Raw genomic sequence first — 22,986 nt, 5'->3', positions numbered from 1 at the left:
TCTCTAAATAGATCCTTCTTAGGATAAAAATTCTGTCCTGATGGAGCTGATCCAGTTCTTAGTAATTAAATCAAATCCTATTCTTTAAATTTTAAAGTAATTAATGAGCTAGTTATTATGCTGAGAGTTGAATTTATTAATAGGTCAATCAAGAGGGCATGCTTCTTATCTTTAGTTTCCTAGGAACCAGTGTTTCTGTGTTGGTTACAAAAGAGAAAGAGAGGGTCTTGCCTTCAAGAAGTTTACACTCTATTGGAAAAGATATAGGTAAGATCCTCTTGGGCTTTGCTTGTTCAACTATTTTTAATGTGCTTTCTAGAATCTTATAAGCACACTAATAAATAATTTTTGTAGAAAAAAAAAAGAATGTGAAATATAAGTTGATTTTCCTTAAACTAGAGAATAAAGTTCTCATGACTGTTTAGGTGCTTATAGGAAATGTAAGTTGATCATAAAATTTAAAAAATAGAATTGGAACTTCTGTGAGACAATGTGCTCAGCTGTGCATTAAGCCATGGGTTTTCGTGCTTTCACACTGCTCTGAGTTGCAGAGCTCTGATGAGTGATGTATTAGGATCATGGACCTAGTTTACTACTACTTTGGTTTCAAATGCTAACTGTTTCTAGTACCTTCTCTTGCCCCAATAAACTTGGTTAAATCTAGCTCATCCCAGGGTTTTGTTGTTGTCATTTCTGCATAAGTTCAAGTAAGGTTGGAGCAGTAGCTTAACAAAATGTAACATGGAAAAGTATTCCTACTTTTAGTAAGAGTCAAATTTAACGAGGTCCTCCTATGATTACCATGGAAGACCAAGTTTTCTAGGTATTAAACTAAAACTAACCTGAAGTACTAATAATCACATGAAATAATTAGATTGTAAAGATGAAATCATAATTCCAATCAAATTGAGGAAGACAGCAGATTTAAGAAAAGACAATAGCACATTTAGTGCTATTGTTTATTTTTCTAGAGCTTAATTCTAAACTTTCACTTGTTATTAAAATTTTCACTCAAACTGCTCTATCTTTGATGAGGAATATTACTTTCATTTAGATCCTTGGATAACTTTTGAAATGTTAAATAACAAAATTGCTGCTATTGTAGAAAATCTCATAGGCTAATACAATAGAGAAAAGTCTTTTTTTTTAAACTTCCCCAAGTAACTTCCAAAGATAGTAGAGTTTATAACAGCTCTTTAATATTATAATCAGGAGTGGGAAAAAATAGAAAACTATATAATAAGGACACATAGTCAAGTAGCCATATTGTCCCAATTGTTAACTTGTGTTGACCTGAAAAAGGATGGTTAAGAAAAAATAAAACACACACTGAGGTCCTCAGGTATATATAGTGTAGTTAAAAATTATGTTTTATACTGTGAAGCCTAGTCCACGTAGAGATTGAAAAAAAAAAAGAGAAATCTGGTCTTTTTGTCTATTGAAAACTGCAGCCATATCGTCTGCAGAGACATGCTGTAAATCAAAAATATGGGAGAAAGAACTTCATGTGGCCGTTGGGAAAAAATGCCCCCAGCCTTTGAGAAAATTAATATTAACATTTGTGAAACAAATAGATTCTATGCACAATACACATTTATAATATGGATTTAAAATTGAAAGTCAAGCAAATTCACAGTAATTTTATTAGTAATAAAACTTTATTGTTCAAAGTTTTGATATTACATAATTATTTATTCAGCAAGATAGTAACTAGAATCCTGATGATATTAGTTTCTCAGTTTGGATTATTATGAGACCATTATATTAATAAATATGAAACATTTTAAGGGGTAAAATTTTTATCACAGAATATGTGAGTTTACTTACATTTTTGTCATTTTCATATATTCTAAAATAGAGTTGTGGCTTGGAATCTCACCAGCAATGAAGGAAATCTAATTGAATTTGAGTGGTAGAGAAACATAATGATATTATAGAGTTTTCAGTAATGCCATTATAATTAAAGCCTTGAACATCTCCTTCCTCAGAAGAGTCTCCAGGTCTGAGATGAAGAGTGAGTCTCCACCCCTTGATCCCTAAAGAAGAGAAAGAACTGGCCTAAAAATCTTCTTGATGGTGAGGATCTGAGTAGGGAGAGAAGAACAGCCATTACCACAATATCATATTAAATAAGTACAGCCTTGATTTCAGCCGGCTTAATGGATGGCAAATTAAATTCATAAAGAGTCTATTTCTGAGAAAGCGTCTTTATTAACTTCCTTTTGGAGGTGGAAAAGGTGCCAATCTGTAAGGGCAGTTCTGTCCAGGTAAAATTATTGGCAGCCTCCTTTCTTCTTTAAGTGAAAAAGCTACTGCCAGCCAGAGAGTGACCCTGGGAGGAAGGTGAAGGGATCCTAGAGACCCACTGTAGCATTGCAAGGGTTCACATCACTCTGATGTGATCTCAAGGTTACACAGATTTGAATCTTGGGAAATGGATTTTTCAGACAAATGGTTTGCTTCCTGCTGATTAAAAAAAATAGTGTCCCTTTGCCAGAGAATGGCTTTTTACAAATTATCAAATAATATTTGTCCCTTTGTTTAAAATAAAGTAATTAATGAATAATAATATCCCTGCTTATATCTAGTTTTCTCACATCATTTTACTGTCTTTCCCTTTTGGGGTGCAAACTTTCCCTTCATAATATAGCCTGGAGGTAAATACGTTTGAGAAATAAAGAACTGAAATGACTCAGGTGTTTTGAATTATGCATTTTAATGCTAAATTTGTGATAAGAGGAGGAATACCTCAGAAGCTATTCTTCATCAAAACTTTGCAACTGTACATGCATAGAAGGTTTGGTGGCTGTATAAGGTGGCACCCTACTGTTAAGAGCCAGTTTCAAGCTCTCTACTCTCAAATGACATATTAATGAAAGCATACAGAGAAAATAATCAAAAAGTTCATAGTTGGCATATTATTTATCTTAAAGAATACTAAAAGATTTAATTGGTTCTTTTTCAAATGTTTAAAATGATATTATCTGGTGTCCATGAGTGAAGAGGAAAACTAAGATCAAAGATTCAAATGATTATAGGATAGTATCTTTACTCAAATTGTTTTTGTTGAAATTTCTAATGCACACATAAATATGTGATAGAATAAGCCCCAGATTTTTATATTCTTACTATTTTATTATTTTAAATTAATATAGTGAATGTACTTATGTATGAGGCACAATGTGGCATTTCAGTATATAATACAATGTTTAATGATCAAACCAGGGCAGTTAATATATCAATAACCAAAGATATTTAATATTTATTTAGGCTGGGAATGTTCAAATTTGTTTCTTCTAGTTATTTTGAAAGATTAAATAAATTATTGTTAACTATACTCACCCTCTTGTTCTACAGAACACTGGAAATTATTCCCTCTCACTGTATTTCTGTATCTGAAACCATTCTCTTCCTGTCCCCCTCCATACCTTCCCCAGACTCTAGTCATGACTGCTCTGCTCTATGTCTATGAACCTGTTTTAACTTCACATATGAGCAAATTCATGCAGTATTTATCTTTTTTCCAGGCTTATTTTACTTAACACAATGTCCTTAAATTCCAGCCATGTTGCTACAAAGGATAGAATTTTTAATGATTTTTAGGATAAATAAGGTTTCCTGAATAGTATTTCACCATCACTAATATAGACAAAGGAAGTTAGAGTATACACACTACGTTTTCATAATCAATTCATCAATCAGTGGACTCCATCTTGGTTCCCTAATTTCACTATTGTGATATGGCTGCAATAAACTTGGGAGTGCAGATGTCTTTCTGATATTCTGATTTCATATATATACATACACACACACACACACACACACACACACACACACGCATATATATATATATATATATATATATATATATATATATTAGTGTGATTGATAGATCACATGGTAGTTTTGTATTTTGGGTTTTGAGGAGACTTATTACTGTTTACCATAATGGTTGAACTAATTTAAATTCCCACCAACAGTGGATAAGACTTCTTTTCCCACAGCTTCCCTGGTTTTTATTACTTTTGGACTTTTGGATAATAACTTTTTTTTGTACTGGATAAGGAGCCCAGAGACACTAAGACACAGCTACATCCACAGCTCTCTTTATTTATTTATTTTGAGACAGGGTCTCCCTGAGTTGCTTACTTCCTCACTAGCTTGCTGAAATCAACCTTGAATATGGGATCCTTTTGCCTCAAGCTCCCAAGTAGTTAGGATAGCCATTGTCAGGACAGAGTTTAAAACTTGAAGCCTTCGATTCTATCATACTGTCTTTTATTTTATCTAAGATTATAATGGAGATTATAAACAACTCTAAGAATTGCTATTCACTTCCAGAAAATTTACTTAGCAAAAATCTGTTAATTTGTTTTGACCTCTTTTCAATGGATGTGAGTCCTGCATGCTTCCTGCTTATATTTCTGGGTAGCTTGGCCTTAGGTAATCCTCTAATCAAGCATCTGAATTGCACACTCTGGTATACTGCTTCTTCAAAAACACATTTCAGATACTACTTATAATAATATCATTCTTAATTGGAAATATTCTGATAAATGGACTACATGATGCTAGATTTAAAAATTAAATGATAGAACAGATTTAATGAGTTTTCATATGTATATAAATAAATAAATGGATCTATCAATCAAAAATATTAAAGTATTTTTCTATTAAATACAAGAAAAAATTACTGTAGTTCCTACACTTAAATTGTGAAATAATAATAAGTATGGAAAATATTGAGATTAATTTACTTTTACCTAATTTGAATTTACTTGGATTTCCATTGCTTCAGAAAAAAAAATGTTTGTTAAGAGATTAAAAAACAAATATATATATATATATATATATATATATATATATATATATATATATATATATAAAACTATAAAACAGATCAAAATGCTGTCTATGTGAAGATAAGTTTTTATAATATCATACATATACTGTTAATTTTTCCTTTGGAGTCAACATATGGAAAAGGTAACCTGTTTTCTAAATACAGCAACATGGTCAGAACATTATTTTGCAGTGTCTGTGCATTTTAAAATAAGCTATAAATACTTTCTTCAAGTAAGCAAAGTATGTACATAAATGTGTTGGATTAGTTTCAATTACCCATCAGATTTAAATGCAAAAAATGACACTGTTAACAGAAATCTGGCTATAGATCTATGCTTTCACACGAATTATAAAATTCAACTTTCAGGCAAGTTTTTAAAGCTAGATTTATTATATTTGAATACATATAATTATTTCTCAAGATCTAAGTGCCCAGAAATCTTAGTTTCAAAACCTTTCTGGTAACTTAGTCTTAATAAAATTGTATATGAAAAATAAAAGTTGGCACATGCTGTTTATGGAAAAGGACAGATCACTTTAATATTGAGTTGGAGTAATTAGTTTATTTTGAAGTGTGCAATGCAAAAAGCAATGCCATAATATTATGTCTAAAGTGCTTCAATTTTAAGGTGATATTTTTATTAAACTTATGCTGCCAAACCCAGATTACTAAAATTGTCTACTCTTTCTCTGTATGAAATACTTGATCTCTAACTATGCTTTGAACTCTAAATGTGTGATCATAGATGTTCTTTTTAATTTTTCCTCATTTTAATGGTTTTAAAAGTATGTGAATTTAATTGGACTGTAATTAAAGTGGCCATGTGTTCTATGCTCATGCAAAATTGCTTATTATTTACAAGGAACTCAAATATCCATTAGCAAACAAAATTTCCATTCTCTTATTCCCATTGTGGTGATTACAAGATTACAATTGCTAGCCTATCAAATCAAACATTTTGGTAAAATATTTATTAAATGCCCATAGGACATTTGACTTTATTCATTCAATGCTTTGAAATGACTAATTTAATACTTTATGGCAATGAATCTCTTGCATTCCTACAGTCAGTCTGGATAACCTGAGTACAGCCATATCTATTTGGCTTTAGATTATGGTGCAATAAGTTTGCTCCATCTGCCTCTCCTGCCTTTTTATAAATGTTGATTTTGTGCAATTTGGAAAGCAATGACTATGATTTGGATCACAGACTCTGAACATGCTACCTGTGCTATATCCAAATGTTCTTATAATTAATAAATATAAATTCGGAAGAAATTCTGTGTTTGTCTGCAACCAAATTATCATTCCATTGTTGATAATTTTGCAGGATGTATTTATACACACACACACACACACACACACACAAAGGAGATAAAGGCTATCAAGATAAATAACCATCTTCTGTTATTCAGAAACACACTATTTACTTTCCTATACCCACAAATATGCCTGTCCCTATTGCGTGGCCAGATGTATTTATTTATATCTGAAGAATTGTATCTTAATATATTGGTGTTCTATCTAGAGGAATTGTAAACTGTGATGATGAAAAGATGGTTAATTTATTTGCCTGTCATTGGGGCAAGTAGGTATTGAACAATGCATTCTGTAACCAGAATTTGGAGAGTTTACATGTGTATAAAATATGTTTTACTTGCAATGCTCTTCTGGACTATTCATATGTATTTTATAAGAGAATGTTTTATACAATCATACATTTTCCCCTTTATTTTCAACCATGGATTCATAAAATCGCATTGTGATATTAGCTTAGTGGCATTCTTCTATCCTTGTTCAATATGATGTCTGAATTATTTTTATTTTATTGTCCATTCATCTTTTATCAAAAATTTTGTCCTCTGTATTAAGGAACTAACTTCTTTGTATTAAATTTGCATGAGTAAAGTCAGGCTTGCTGGTGCACACCTGTAATCACAAAGGCCCCAGAGGCTGAGGTAGGAGGATCTCGAGTTCAAAACCAGCCTCAGGAATATAGTGAGGCCCTAAGCAACTCAGTGAGACCCTACCCCTAAATAAAATACAAAAAAGACATTGGGATGTGGCTTGGTGGTTAAGTGCCGCTAAGTTCAATCCTTGGTACCAAAACAACAACAACAAAAACCAAAAAACAACAACAACAAAAATTGGATGATGACATCCTATAACTTATACTCTTTTAAGAATATTGAATATTTTGAAAAATTCAATATTGACATGTTTTTCTAGTTTCTACTTTATAACTGGTACATAGCTTTTATGGCATGTAACACATTGTATTTATTTATTTGATGGGTTTGGGGGTCATTTCCATTACTCTGCTATGATATTTTATAATCATGTAATTTTTTATCCATATTTGTTTGAATATTTGTACTCAAGTTTCTTTTTTTAATTAAAATAGGAATTTATGAGTGATACACATTAAATCTGATAAAATATGTCAATTTCCCCAAACATTTACACTAACAGTAGATAAACAGTTTATGGTTTACTCCATTATAACCCACTGTTTAATTCTACTTTTACTTGTTATGAACAAAAATAGTAACTTTATATTGTTTTAGTTTTTATTACTAAAAATCAATTCACTTATTATAAACCAATAAGATTCTCTTCATGTGGCTTATTCTGATTTTTTTCTTGTTGCTTTTCAGAGTCCTGTATACATTAGACAATAATCATTTGATGTTTATTTATGCTACAAGTATTTTTACCTATTGTTCATTTCTTTATTAAGTTTTACGCATATGTTTCTTTAATTTTGATGTCTTAAATAATCTCTCCATTTTTTTTTGGTTAAGTGTCATATTTAAATATTTATTTTAACACAGATTCATACAGCTCTTTTTCTAGATTTTTTTGGAGGCTTTTACTTTTACATGAAATCTTAATACAGCTGATAAAATGTTAGTCCTGTGTGAAATAAACCATGTTCTTTTTCAAATAGCCAATTAAATTTTCTTCAATTTAGAAATCAAATTTTCACAAATCAATGATGCCAGTTCAATCATAAGGATATGCAAAGAGATTAACCATTAGTTGTTATTCCTGTCATGTGTCAAGTCCTTCACAAAGATTGCATCATTTGATTATTACACAAAATTGTGAAGTAGGAAATATTGGGTTGTTCTTGCTGTTATTGCTCATTTTGGTGATGAATAAGAGATGTCTTTTGAGGACATAATTGTTTCACTCAAAGTCACACAGCTAATAATTAGTGGATGTAAGAATTAGCATTATATCATTTTCAAATAAATAAACACAATCCATTCTATTCTACAGGTAAACATAGTACAGTATTTTAAAACAAAAGTCTTTGAATCCCATGATATACTTCTCTATTATTTCTCCTTCAGTCTCTGCGTCTATGAGAGAGAAAGCACACAAACCTTGTCATGGTTTAGAGGATTTCACTCATCTAGTCCTGACCCACATCTTGTCCTGAAGATGTACAAGTTCATCTGCTTTGTCATCCTATCTCCACTTTATTTTGTGCCCCATGTAGCACTATCTCAGTTTCTTGTGACATAATAGTCTCAGTTTTTCATTGATGACTAATATTTCCTCTCTGACAGGAAAAATTGACTAATGTTGCTAGCTAGACAACTCATAGTTATCTCTCATGAGAGCTCTGGAATCCATTTTTTTTTTCAGAAAGAGTATCCTAATTCCTCAATCTGAACCAAATAAGCTCTCTCTATTCTATACATCATCTGTAAAACTTTTGCCACCTCATAATATTTTTTTCTTGCATAATATATATATATATATATATATATATATATATATATATATATATATATATATATATATATATATCAGAATAGAGTACGAGCACCTCAAACAGAAATGTAACCTATCCCTTTTGTATTCTAAGCACAGGATCTGATAACAGTAGGCATTCACTGAAAGCTCACTCAACAAAGCTTAACTGAAGAATCTTTATGGTATAAGGCATAAGATGAATCATTATGAAAATTTTACAATTACTAATGTTTACAAACATTCTTTATGTAACCCCCTTTTTATATAGTCTCATTCTCCTTATGTTAATTGTGATCCTCAGCAAAGGAAAGCAACATATTTCTTATCCAACCCGAAAATCTGGGTGGCTATACATAATGGACATGGTGTAGGTTTCTTCTATGACCAATTTCATATACCTCATAGATCAAGAGTATGTCTTGTTTGTAGTATAATGGGAATAAGTAGTGATCTCCTCTAGATGAACAAGCACTGTTGAACAAGTTGCCCAATTAAGGGACTCATGATTGTTTTTCAGAGAATTTTAGTCTCAGTATAATATTATTTTCTTCTCTCTATTGCAGCTGTAATGGGTGAAAGAAATGTTGAAACACATTGGAACAATCATAATACATTGGCATGAATTGACCACTTTTCCCTATAGTAGATAGGGTTATATAAACAATTGAGACAGTTCATCATAGAAAAGGATGCATAATTTATGATTATCCTTTCTGGGGCTCATCTTCAGAGTCCACATATATGTTAAACATGACAGCTGAAATCAACAAATTTCTTATGAACTGCTACATACCTTCAAAAATCACCCATATGAGGCTATGAGAAGCAAAAAAAAAAAAAAAAAAAAAGAAAGAAACAAATGTTTACCTACCCAAATAAATAATTTAGTAGATTTTTTTCTCTACAAATCATTAGTTGAGTCCTCACTCAGAACTCAGTTTTAAAATAGTAATCTTCTATCTTTATCAAAAACTGTTCAGCAGTAAATTTCTTCATGAACTCTACAGACATCAACCTTGCATATCTTGGTAACTGAACTGTCTGTTGCTGGTACTGCCTTGGAGGCCAGAATTAGCACCTACTAATCTGCGATCTCTTGTGCAAAGCATCTCTTATTCCTTCTCTGGTTCTGTAATTAATTAGAATAACATTATTTGATTCACACTGCATAATGTCAAATTCTCTTAAAACTCAGCTCTTCTAATACTAAAAAGTCAGCTAAAACTGACCGAATAAATTTACCGAATACCTAAATCAAGAGCAAAACATAATTCTTCACACAAAGTGCAAGCAAACAGCTTTATTCCTGATTGTAGAGTTTAACCTTCTGCAAAAGTAATTAGGTCTATAATTAAAAACCTATATGGAATGATTAAAACCCTGTTATCTTGTGGCATTTAAAGATAAATGCAAATGTCACAGAGGATGAATTCATTAAAATTTCTATTTAAGAGAAAAAAATTGTGGATGGAAGGTGTTATTTATTAGAATGTTACAGTTTAAGGGAAAGTTTGATCTGCAAAGACAATGCAGAAGATGGAAAGTATCTTTCTCATTTTGATATAGCAGGAAACTGATTTCCACAGTATTTATTTTGGGGGTTATTTTAAACTAGCATTTCAGTCACAGTGTTATTTTAAAGATGATGTAATTCTTCTTTCTGAGGGACTTCGTCATTTCCAGGACATTAAGAGTTGTCAATATGTTTAATTCTGATTTAGTCATGTGTACAAAAGCAGAGGCACACCTGACAAGCAATGTATGTTTTCAATCTAGATTTTCAAGCTATGAATTCAAAGGCTAATTAATTTGGATGAAATGGTCGAGTGTTGAAGTCTCCTGTTGCCCAAACAATCTGATAAAATTAAGGGAAGAGAACTTGAGGCTCTGTGGGGACTGTTGGGCTGCATACTGTATAATGATTATTCTGAAACAAATCTGCTGGTGGTCCCTAGCTAAATACATTGCATTCTTTAAAGTAACACAATTATTCTTCAATAAGTGAAATTAATTACTAGTGGTACAAGTAACTATTATCATATGTTTTTATGTGACTTTAAAATCAAACTTTTTTATGTTTTTGTGTTTCTATTTTCAACACATCAATAGAACACAGGAGAGTATATACATATAAAAATAAATTTAAGAAATGAAATGAAGACAATAATATTAATTTTGGCAAATGCATGATTAAAACCAACCACAGAAAACACCAAGCTGTGTTTTAGGTTTTATCAAAAATTTAGAGATTAAATAAAAAGGATAAATAAAAATAAAAACATATTAGAGTTACCCAGAAAGAAGAAATATTGTATCTATTTAGTCCCTAATGATTAATCAGTGAAGTCAAGAATAAATTAGGCAGGGATTATTTTAGAATAATACTCTTTTCTATGAACTTAAATATGGTCTCATAACCTCAGTTTCTTATCATTGAAAAAGATATTATAGGGACTGAGGATGTAGCTCAGTGGCTCTCACCTAGCATTCAATACTCAGTACCATATCAAATCAAATCAAATCAAATTTTTAAAAAGGTATTATAGTTTAGCTACAAGAGTCGCATACCTCACAGGGTTCCATGAGGTCCCAAATTCTCAGAATTTTTTTTTTAAGTCTAAAAGAGAGTAATCATTTCTTGAAAATTTAACAACATGTACCATAGACCAGTTATTTTCAGTGATGTGACCACAGACTTCACTCCGGGGCACTGATAATCACTTTAATTAGAAGATTTATATGGAAGAATTTCAGACACTTGGCATTAATGGGACTTTGCATTTCTAATTCATCATTAATCTCCTTATTGGAGTAAATGAAGGAACTTGGGTGGTTGACAGAAAGCTAAAAAGAGGTTCATCATTAGACTAGAAATCAAGAGATAAGGCCAAGAAATTTCCTTGCAAAACTGACATGGACTACAAAGAATCATTCAAATGGAAAATTCCTGAAGAATAGGAAAATTATAATGAAGGAGTATGAATTTCCATGCTAAAAAGATTATTAGAAATAAAATATTCATTTTGAAAAACATAATGAGTCTTAGGAGGGCATTGCACTCATGCAAGATATATTCACTTTCACTACCTATTTTTTTTACTGAATACTCAACTTTTTATAATGAAAGGAATTCTCTGAATGTTAATTATTTCAGAAATAACCTTATTTTTAGCTCAGATTTATTCAAATTTAGATTCATTATGGTGAGAAATGATATAAATGATGAAGTTTAGACATGTGTTTAGTTCCACATATATTTTATTTATCATTAAATAATACATAAAGGTGACAAACTCCAATATTTAAGGAATGTATGAAACCTTTAATAGTAGACCATTTTTTTCAAGTGTCTAAGAATTCATGCAGGTGAATAATATAACAATATAAGAAATGTTACAAGGACTTTCCATATGACTCAGGACTTAGCATTATGGTGGTAACAATGGCAAAAAATTTACAAATATAAGAAATATGGAGAAGAATTTGGGAAGTGCCCTATTTTATTGTATGTCCCATGGGCTGTACTGCAGAGAAATATCTCAAATGTGAGCATTACCATTAATGTAGGGGAGATTTTTAACAATCTGGTAGAAAAAAATTCTGTTACAATTCAAGAATTACTTTTCATTGAATTCATCCTAGTGAGAAACTGCGAAAGAATGCAATGGTTTTAAGACCTTATGGACAGATTTTAACGATCATGTCTTCAGACAGACTATACTATTTTGAAATCTTATGAATCGGAGTACTATGGGAAGGCCTTTCTCTTTGTTCATAGAATAACAGAGAAACTTGGAAAAAGTGTACAAATGGAGAAACATCTCACTAACAAATTATTATTGGAAGGTAAAATTTATCAGGTGATCCTACCATACTACCTTACTTTCATTATCTTTGAATATTTAAGAAGGAAGATAGATATATAAAAATAATAGTAAAATTTTACTTCATTTTTCTTAATCTATAACAATTACATGCAGAACTTTTATATTTATATTACACTTATTTTACTGTATGGTGTACAGTATGATTATTTTTGACAAAATTCTTAAAACACTTCGCTCATACTTCCATCTTTCTTGTTGATTTTTCTATTTCTTTATGTGATGTTCATAATTCTGTTAATTTTTAGTTCGGTATAAACTCTTTTGCACTTTTGATGAATACCTTATAAGTCAACTATTTTAATAAACAAATACATTGCAATTAGCTTAAAATAAGGTATTTGTGCTTTCCTTCACTCTACCCATACATGCAATCACACAAGTATTTCTACAATCATTATTTAGAAACTTTGGTATCACCTTGAAAAATTTTTTCATGATTTTTTTTCAGCCAGTTTCATATGCCCATCCTTAACTCCAACAATCAAAAATCCAGGCTCCAAATATTTATATCTCTAAAACTTTGTCTTTTTTTTCAGATTTTTATACAATTGGGTGAATAAAGGATTTAGGTTTGTTTCTGGCTACTTTCATTAGTTTGTTTCTCACTTAACAGAATTTTTATTTATTTATTTATCTATGTATTTATTTATTTATTTTGTGCATGTGTGTGTGTGTGTTTAAGTACATTATAGTTATACATAATATTGGATTCATTTTTTTAATAGTCATAAATGCATGTAACATAATTTGTTCTATTTTGGACTTTCATACTTTCCCTTTCCTCCTCTCTCCCACTGATCCACTTCCTCCCCTCCATTAGACTCCCTTGTATTAATTTAGTGTCTTTTAATGAGTGCATTAGTGTTATGCAAAAAGGTGGAATTTATTCTAATATATTCATTATGCACATGACATGTTTTGGTCAATTTCACTCAGCATTCCCATCCCTCCTTCCTCCCTCCTCCACTGTTCTTCCTTCTATTTTTATGAGGCTCCCTCCAGAACTCTTTCAAAATTTCGATTTACTTTCCACCTTCCACATGAGAGGAAAACATTTGACTGCTGATTTTTTGATTACAGGCTTATTTCGCTTAGCATAATGTTCTCCAATTTTGCCCATTTTACATTTGCCCATAACATATAACATAATTTAACATATAATTACATAATTTCATTTTTCTTTACAGCTGAGTAAAACTTCATTGTGTATAATATGGTTAGGATATGAGGGGTCTCATGAAGGCTCATGCATGAGACAATGAAGGAATGCTCAGAGGTGAAATGATTAGATCATGAGAGGTATGACCTAATCAATGAATTAATCTATTTGATAGAGTAATGTCAGGAGCAGTGATTGAATTATGGTTCTTGAACTGCTTATGATGGAGTCAATGCCTCTCTTGGGAGCTATCTGTGAAGAGGCATTGATTTGAGACTGCTTGGTTGGTATGGTGACATCTTGTCCAATAGGAGGTTCTGTGTCAGCTACAGAGCTATTCTGTTCTTGACCTTGAGGTTCAGACAGCAGCTGCTCCGGGGTAGAAAGTTATGGGTGCAAGCTGATAACCATAATCAGGCTGCTCATACTCCTGACCTTGGTTCTTCTTACTTTGAAGAAGCTTTCTTACAATAAATCCTTTTGATGTTTCTACCAATATGATAAACGTGCTGAGCTTTTCTGTGTCACCACCTCCCTAACAGGGTGATAGTCTGCCACTGAGATCTTGCTTTTTCTCTATTTGTGTGTCTGTTTATTCTTCCTCCATCTCCACACCAACGAGTCTGGGAACCTGAGTTAATGACTGGGCAGGTCACAGCAGAGAGATAATTTGAAAGGACTTCTGCACTGGATGATAACATTAGGCAAGTAAGATATGGCTGGAGGAAATAAGTCTTTGGGGATGTGCTTTTGGGTTTATGTATTGTCCCTGGCTCCTAGCTCTCCCCTATCCCTGTCTCTCTATTCCTCCCTCCCATTATCCCTTCCTCCCTCCCTCTCTCCCTCCCTCCCTCTCTCCCCCTGCTTCTTTCCTAGCTGCCATGATCTAGAAACTTTCCTTCACCATGCTCTTTTGCCATGAGTTCTGTCTTACCAGAGCAATGAAGATGACTGACCATGGAATGAAACTCTGAAACCATGAGTCCAAAATAATGTTTTCTTCCCCTAAATTGTTTTTGTTTGGTCACAGTGACAAAAAGCTGGCTAACACAATGTATATATGCCATATTTTCTTTATCTATTCATTTGCTAATAGGTGATTAGGCTGGTTCTACAGTTTGGTTATTGTAAACTGAACTGCTATAAACATTGGAATGAATGAAAAGTTATATCAAGGAGTTGGAGAGCTGGTTCATATGGTGAGTCCATTCCTGATTTTTCAAGGAATCTCCATATTTCTTTTCAAAGAAGTTGTACTAATTTTCAGACCTACATAGAATTCATGAGTCTGCCTTTTCCCTCATATCCTCATCATCATTTATTGTTATTTGCATCCTTGATTATTATCTTTTTGACTAGAGTGAGATAAAATCTCAGTGGGGTTTTGCATTTGTATTTCCATGATTGCTAAGGATATTGTAGATTTTTTCATATATTTGTTTGCCATTTATATTGCTTCTTCTTCTCATTCTTATTTTCCTTCTACTCGCCACTTCTCCTACTTCTTTTTCTTTTGGTACCAAAGATTAAACCCAGCTATGCTTAACCACTGAACCATGTCCCTGCCCCTTCCTTAAAGGGCAATTTAACGGGTTAAATTTATTTCTTTATTTTGAGACAGACTACATTGCTTAGGCCCTTGAAAAAATTGATAAGGGTGATTTTGAACTTCCAAACTTCTGCCTCAATCCTCCTTTTAGAATTACTCCTGCACCATGCTGCATTTATTCTTTTGAGAAATATCTGTTTAGTTCTTTAGTTCTAATATTGGTCTATGAAGCCAATATGACACTGATACCAATAGCAGTTAAAGACACATCAAGGGAAGAAAACTAAAAACCAATATTCCCAGTGAAAATTATTTACATGAAAAATTCTACATAAAATATCAGCAATATGCATTCAAAAATGCATTGAGAAAATTGTACACCACGATCAAATTGGTTTTGTCACAGGGATGCAGGGTTCTTTCAATATTCACCAATTGATAAATGTAATTCACCAAATAAATAGACTTACAGACAAAATTACATGATTATACCAATAGGTACAGATCAAGACTTTGACAAAATTTATCATCAGTTCATGTTACAAATACTAAAGAAAATAGGAATAAAAGGAAATTTTCTCAACATTATAAAGATTACACATGACAAATCCAAAGCCAACATAGTACTGATCATTGAAAAACTGAAAGAATTTCACCTAAAATCCAAAAGAAGACAAGGATGTTCACTCTCACCAATTGTATTCAATATAGTTTTGAAACTCTAGCCAGAGCAATCGGATAAGAGAAGGAAATTAAAGAATACAAACAAAAAAAGAAGATGTCAAATTGTCTCTTTTTGTTGATGATATAATCCTATGTCTAGAATACTCAAAAATTCTACCAGAAGACTTGTAGAGCTGATCAAACAAATTCATCAATGTAGAAGGATAGAAGATGAACATTCATAAATCAATAGTTTCCTATATTCCAATAGTGAGTCTACTGAGAAAGAAGTCAGGAAAACTATCTTACTCAAAAAAGCCTCACAAAAATAGACTGTGTTGTTTTTAAATATGTCTCATGATATTGCACCTGTCAGTAGTTTCTTTCTAATTCTAATATTCTTTTTTATATATGCAACATTTAAAACTATTATTGACTAATAGATGAAATTCTGAATTTATTCCAGATATTGGCAATGATAATTCAAGCTTCTATAAATAATAAAGAACAACATACATTTTATTTCTGAAGGGTCAATATCTAGGAATGGGATTACTGCTTTGTAGCTTTGTGTGGTAAGTGTATGATCAGCTTCATAAGAAAGTTTCAATTATTTTTTCCATGCACTTTAGATATTAATGACAAAGTGATGTTCCTATAACATACAATTTTGCTATTAGCCATTATAGTAGATTTTTAATGGTGGCACAATCATGTTAAATTGCAATTCCAATTTACTGGCTAGTTTTGTTGAACATTTGCTATACTTTCTATCTTAAGTATTTTGAAAAGTTCTCTTCCTTAAAGGCATGATTCAGAGATGGCACTATTTGAGGGGGAGGGTGGAACCTTTAAAATAGATTATTGTTTTTTTTTAAATTTATTGATGGGTTCTTGAAATATTCAGAGAATATTTGTGTTATTAGATATGTTTTATTTAAACATTTTATTTTGAAATAAATCTAGAATAATAAACATTTGCAAATATAGCACAGAGAATTACTATATCCTATTCACTCAGTATCCTCAGGTTAATATCTTACATAATCATAGCTTATCTGTAAAAATCAGGAAATTAATATTGCTACCATAGAATTAGCTACTCTTCATTTGACCTTTGTCAGTTTTCCATCTAATGCATTGTTTGACTAATATATTTAAGCTAAAGTTTTTGATTTGAATTATATACCATTTTCCAGTGGTTTACTTCTAACTTATCTATATTTAATTTAATATCTAATTTAATTAATTTATAATTTCCTTTTAAAGAATACATAATAGGTTATTATTTATACCTTTATCCAAATCGAGAAAACCCTTTCTTTTAAGTAGAGTAGCTAGATTATACCAAATATAAATATTGATACATTTGGGTTTAAACATATCATTTTACAATTTTTTATTTGTGGAATAGCTCTTTTATCAATAGTGTTTGCTTATATTCTCTTAGATAATTAATTGTTTTGCAATTCTACTTTGTATCCTCTACAGACATTATATTATTAAGTTTTAGTGATTTCTCGAGGTTTTCAAGATGAATCTCTTAACATATCACCACCTACCTTCAAATAATTTTCAATCACTTCACATTTAGATTATAAGTCTTAAAACAGGACATTCTCTTTTCTTTCCTAAGATATTTGTGCTATTATTATCTTCTCTGAGAATTATTGGGGTCTAATTATCTTTGCTGTAAGTAGTCTATTTCACTCAATGAGGTTTTCAAATGAGGAAGTTTATTAAGCTACTTTAATTGATATATAAAAAACCTGTGCATATTTAACACATACAACTTGAGGAGTATAGGAATAGGTATACAACAGTAAAAGAGCACTTCTAAATCTATTCCCATAACTCTCAGCTTCCAAAATTTCCTACCATCCTTTTTATTATTATTATTATTATTATAATAATTATTATTATTATTATATTATTTTTTGTGTGGTAAGAGTACAATAGAAGATCTACCCTCTTACAAAGCTATACATGTAAAATACAGTAATGTGTGCTAAGGTCACTATCCTGTAAGATAGATGAAGAATCCATTTGTCTTGCATGGCTGAAACATAATATTATGCCCTTCACCATTACTTTTCCATACCCACTGTCCTCCATTGGCTGCAAACCACCATTCTAGTCTGCTGCTATAAACCTGATTTTTTTAGAGGTAAATATGTTTCAGCTTTGTCTACTATTTCTCATCACGGTTGCTCTTCATTCATTTGTATAAATCAAAATTTCTATGTGATCTTCATTCCATCTGTTCAAATATGTTATTTTAATGCTTCTTACAGTGGGAGTCTGTTTTGCACTGCACTATTTTTTTTAACTGTGCCATCACTGTTTTAAAGTAAAGAAATTTTTACTTTTTAGAAAGTTGAAGTCTGAGGGGATCAGATAACTTCCCTGATATCTATAGCTTCTGGAGTAAAAAAATGAAATAAAAAGGAGAAGAAGAAGAAGGAGATGAAGGAGGTGGAAACAAAGTTGGAAGAGATGAAAGAGAAGGTGGGAGAGATTCTGTAAAGAATACTCATGGAAAATAATTATTTATTTATTTGAAATTTTATTTTCATTGCTTTTTCATGATTTTTATTGTGAGTCTTCTTCTTAAGAGGTGTGAATGTTCCTAAAGTTTAGTAGTAGTGGCTCTGATTTTGAATTTAATAGGGGTAAAAAACAAAAGACTTATTTTCTAAAAGTCTTGTTCTTGGGAGCAAGTAAGTTGCTGTTCTCCAGATTACTAGAAATTCTAAAAAGGTGAAATGTGGATTTCAAAAAAGTAGACATACTTAAAAAAACATATAAAGAAGAAAACAATGAAGAACACATTATTTCATAGTGTTATTGACCCAAGCAGTACTAAAAACACTCAACTTTCTTTGGGCAGAAAAGTTTTAAAACAGATGTCTTAGTCAGCTTTTTCTGTCTTATGACTAAAGGGTCTGACCAGAGCAACTGTAGAGGAGGAAAAGTTTATTGAGGGCTCAGAGGTCTAAGTCCATAGAAGGCTGGCTTCATGATATATATATATATATATCTCCCAAAGTCACGCCCTAATTTCCACCTGCCCCAGCCACACCCTACCACTTCAGTTAACACTCAGTTGATCCCTATCAGGGAAGTAATTCATTGATTGGGTTAAGACTCTCACAACCCAATCATTTCTCCTCTGAACCTTCTTGCATTGTCTCACATGTGAGCTTTTGGGTGACACCTCACATCCAAACTATAACAACAGTACTTGAAACTTCTTTCATTTTATTTTGTTTTTGTGTATAATTTATTGTTTTATTTTTAGTCATATTAGTAACTGTTAGTAATTAGTACCAAACAGGCAATGCCAGTAATCAAGCAGAACTTGTAGATCAGAGCGAAATCTTGGGTCTTGAAAAAGAAATTAGCATTTGCCTGGCATGGTGGTGCATGCTTGTAATCCAAGCCACTAGGGAAGCTGAAGCAGGAGGATCACAACTCTGAGGCAAGTCTCAGCAACTTAGCAAGACACTGTCAAAATAAAATAAAGGTAGTTCAGTGCTAAGCACCCCTGGGTTCAATCCCAATATCATGAAATATCATCAATAAGATATCAGGGTGTAAATATGAGACCAGGCAACAAGAAATTGATACACATAGAATACTTCATTTTCAGATGTATGTAAGAAGAATAAGCAATTAAGCACAATTGGGTTTTACATGAATAAACCAAGTCCAGAATAAATGGTACTGATGGTAGCCCACAGACATCCCTTTATTCAAGAATTAAACTTGATTCTACCAGCAAATTCCAACACAGTAGCACTGGGTTGCTTATCATCAACCACTGTGCTTTGTACAGCACATTCAATCCCCAATACCTTATGAGGACAATACTATTATTATCTTTATTTGGCCAGTGAATAAACTGAGATGGATATTAAATAACTTGATTGAGGTACCTATGTGATAGTGGCAGTATGAGAACTAGAGTCTAGATGAACAAAAAACCAGAGACAGACTAATATTAACTCCAAGCCATAAATCAATATAGGCACTATTATTAGTCATTTTCAATGTTTCACAGTTGAACAGGCCTGAGTGGTTAAATGAATCCCTCTGGTTAGGTCAGTTATTTAGGTTCTAAACTGTGTTGATATAACTTCCTGAACATCAGCCTAAATGTTGGCATTATTTCCTATTGATATTGTCATTATTTGTTAGTATTATATTAATTATTTATATAACTTGTATCATTACATATTTACTCACATATTTAAATATATTTATTAATCATATTTAAATATAAAATTGAATATATATCATTGATATATATTTAAATAATAATCCAGTTCATTGTGCTCATTTTAATCCTTGTTAATAAAATTTGAAAATAGAAGTAGATGATTTTTAAGTTCTGGTAGATTATATACAATTGTACTAGCTAGAATTGACTAAGTCACTGTTACATGAATAACTGTTCACTCATTGTTGAAAACAGATTGAAAAATATAATTTTTTAATAAAATCTAATACTTAAAATGTTTTGTTACATACATAGTTGACTTATTTTTTTGCAATCACACTCTGAGATTCCCTTTATATCTCTATCATCTTAAAGATTTGTTGATTATTTACTGAGTACAAGTCTTCAGAAAGATGCTGTATTCCTGCTGAACTGTTAGAAAACAAGAAACTATAATTTGAGATAATTTTTTAAGATTAAGGCATTGATGTTTACAAAAAATAAATTATATAAAAATAGATAATAAGTTCATGTGTTTTATATATTGTTTAACCCAACACATACTAGATTTCAAAATTATTTCCACACTTATTCATGTGACAATAACTAGAGGTATAGTTTTCAGCTTTTTTCAATGATGTCTGTCACTTATGATCCTGAACTTCTTGGCACATTCTGTACGGTTTATTGCTTTATGACTTCTTGCATTCTTTTTTAATACTATGCAAGTGATCACAGGAAGCAGATACTTCAGAGATCTCTAGTTCTGCTTACTAACCAAGCTGAACCTAAGTTAGATGACTCAGCACCATCCCAACCTGACATGTTTTTCATCGTTTTTCACAATCCTAATGTTCAAGCTGACTGATGGTTTCTGTACATTCATAACTTCACATTATCATGACCACTAAGTTAAAAAAATGATATTTATGACATATAACTTCTAAGGCTGAACGATATAGTCACAGATTTCACTAAGGAATAAAATTATAACTAGAACATAATCTGATTAAATTTATATAGCATACTGTTTTATACATCAGTGTAAATACAATGGATTCTTCATTTTTCTAAATGAAAAGCATCTCACCATCTTTTAGAGCACTCAGCCTAATCATTGCTATACAGATGTAAATTTACTAAAGTGATTTTCTGCCTTCACGTGTGCCAGCTGAAGCCTGATCTTCCAAATTGACCCCAGGAATTCTTGGCTCCAATCTGTTCCTGACCATTGTGACCCCCAGCTTTTTATCCTTTGAAAATGCAAAGAGAGAGAGAGAGAAAGAGAGAGAGAAAATTTTTTAATATTTATTTTTTAGTTTTTGGTGGACACAACATCTTTGTTTTTGTATGTGGTGCTGAGGATCGAACCCGGGCTGCATGCATGCCAGTCGAGCACGCAACCACTTGAGCCACATCCCCAGCCCCCCTGCATCAGTTTTTACTAGAGTGAATCACCTGCCATACCTAAAAGAGGGACATTACCCAGATGACCCTTAACCCCAATAATAATGAAGTGCACATCTGTAAGAAGAATGGGAGCAAGTGAGTGAAAGCTAATAAACCCAAGGGGCCCAGGGATCCCTTGGAATTATTGACTGCTTTTATAGAAGGATGGCATGGCCACTTGTAGGGCAGATAGCAATGCCTATATCTGGAGTCAGAAAGACTGTGTCTGGAAACCAACACAGGTGATCCTGAGGTTTAATCACGCAGGCAAGTTTGTGAACTGATCCATCTCCTCTGGCGAACAATTTTGCTGTGGGAAGGAGAGCACGATTCATTTTTGTTTGTTCCTTCAAATCTGGAAATGACTAGTGGGTAAGCAAAGACTTTAAAAATATCATAGCTACATTGTCCTCACCTTGTATGGGCTTCCCAACATTTTGCTAGCTGCATGGTCATGTGATTTCAGATGTAGAGTATCTTCTGGGTCCAGTAAAGAAGTAGATGAAAAGCCAACCAATATTTCCAGGGGCAGCAAAATCCCCTTGGGTCAGCTGATGTCCATCAGAGTTTCTTGACAATGACACTGGTGACTGGGTCCACAGAATCATAGTCTTTGCCAGTGGGAGCAACTCCTCCTGGTTCAGTCACAACCACACCCTGCCTTGCTGCCAATGACTCAAAAAGGTCTCCACTATGAAAATGAAGTCTTGCCACTCCTGATTGTCTCCGAGAATAGTGTTGTGGCTGCTGGCCCTGACTACTGTACAATACTCTTTGTCTTCAACCTAGACATTCCAAAATAGAGCATCATGCCCAACATGTCTGTCATGGACCATTTTTGCAACATGGACAAGAGGGCCACCACCCAAGACCTAATCCAGACTTGTAGACACTGCACAAGTCTAGCATCACTAAAGTGTCTATTTATAAGGTGAACAAGTAAGATGGCCACAGATTTTATACTACTGGCACTGATGGCGTCAAGAAAAGTTGGAATTTCAAGAACTTAGTAGTACATCCAGTGTCTTCTGAATGTGAAACCAAGTAAGCCTCCACCATCCAGCATGAGAAACATAGCCACCACTTGCCTGTTGGTGAGGAAAGTAAGCCCCAAGAAAACACTTTAAACATATCCAGCAAACACTGTGTGCTTTTGTTTGAATTGGAGCAAGTGTTGCTTTTCTAAAAGCAGCAGTGTTTTTTGTTTGTTTGTTTTTGCTATTTCATCTCATTCTTGATGAAAGCTTATCTTTAAGTACTTTATTATGGAAAATTGTTACACTAGAAGGAATAGATAAGGGAGGTATGTACATTGTCTTTTAGAAAATTAAATAAAAATCCTGAATGTGGAAAATAAATAGAAATGATTCTTTACTACCATAGAGTTAAACATTGCTTTCAATATATGATGAACTAATCTTTTAATAAGACTGGCTTGTACAG

The 22,986-nt window shown here is 32.2% G+C and overlaps 1 pseudogene; it reads left to right on the top strand.

Moving 5' to 3' along the window:
* The window catches only part of LOC143640792 (actin-related protein 2/3 complex subunit 1A pseudogene), a 71,739-nt pseudogene extending 49,148 nt beyond the window's left edge, over window positions 1-22,591 (top strand).
* Window positions 22,592-22,986: the final 395 nt, after the last annotated feature.

This window comes from Callospermophilus lateralis, unplaced genomic scaffold, assembly GCF_048772815.1.
Source record: "Callospermophilus lateralis isolate mCalLat2 unplaced genomic scaffold, mCalLat2.hap1 Scaffold_609, whole genome shotgun sequence".
Classification (NCBI taxonomy): domain Eukaryota; kingdom Metazoa; phylum Chordata; class Mammalia; order Rodentia; family Sciuridae; genus Callospermophilus; species Callospermophilus lateralis.
Note: the sequence above shows the minus strand (reverse complement) of the source record. Positions and strands in the feature narration are given on the sequence as shown.